The sequence below is a fragment of the Macadamia integrifolia genome, chromosome 11 (assembly GCF_013358625.1).
Source record: "Macadamia integrifolia cultivar HAES 741 chromosome 11, SCU_Mint_v3, whole genome shotgun sequence".
NCBI classification, from domain to species: Eukaryota; Viridiplantae; Streptophyta; class Magnoliopsida; order Proteales; family Proteaceae; genus Macadamia; species Macadamia integrifolia.
In genome coordinates this window covers 19,360,971-19,361,171 of record NC_056567.1, presented here as the reverse complement: position 1 = coordinate 19,361,171, position 201 = coordinate 19,360,971, and the positions used below count along the sequence as shown (strand labels likewise).

General features: G+C 30.8%; 1 protein-coding gene across 1 annotated transcript in view; it reads left to right on the top strand.

Annotated features, from left to right (window-relative positions):
* The window catches only part of LOC122093783 (CBL-interacting serine/threonine-protein kinase 23-like), a 7,883-nt gene that overhangs the window by 1,073 nt on the left and 6,609 nt on the right, over positions 1 to 201 (top strand). The gene's annotated exons all lie outside the window — the stretch shown is intronic.

Below are 201 nucleotides of genomic sequence, written 5' to 3'. Positions count from 1 at the left end.
TCTTCTCCCTCCTTCGTTACTTGATTCTTTTCATTTACAAAGATTAGATCAAATGACTTATGTTTCTCTTGGATTTAATTATATAAAACAGTCACCTAATATGTAAAAAGGGAGAAAAATTATGCTTTTTAGTGCAAAATTTTTCCGAACCTTCCTTGTTTCGGGTTCATTGTAGCTTCTATACTCCACTTGATAACAAAA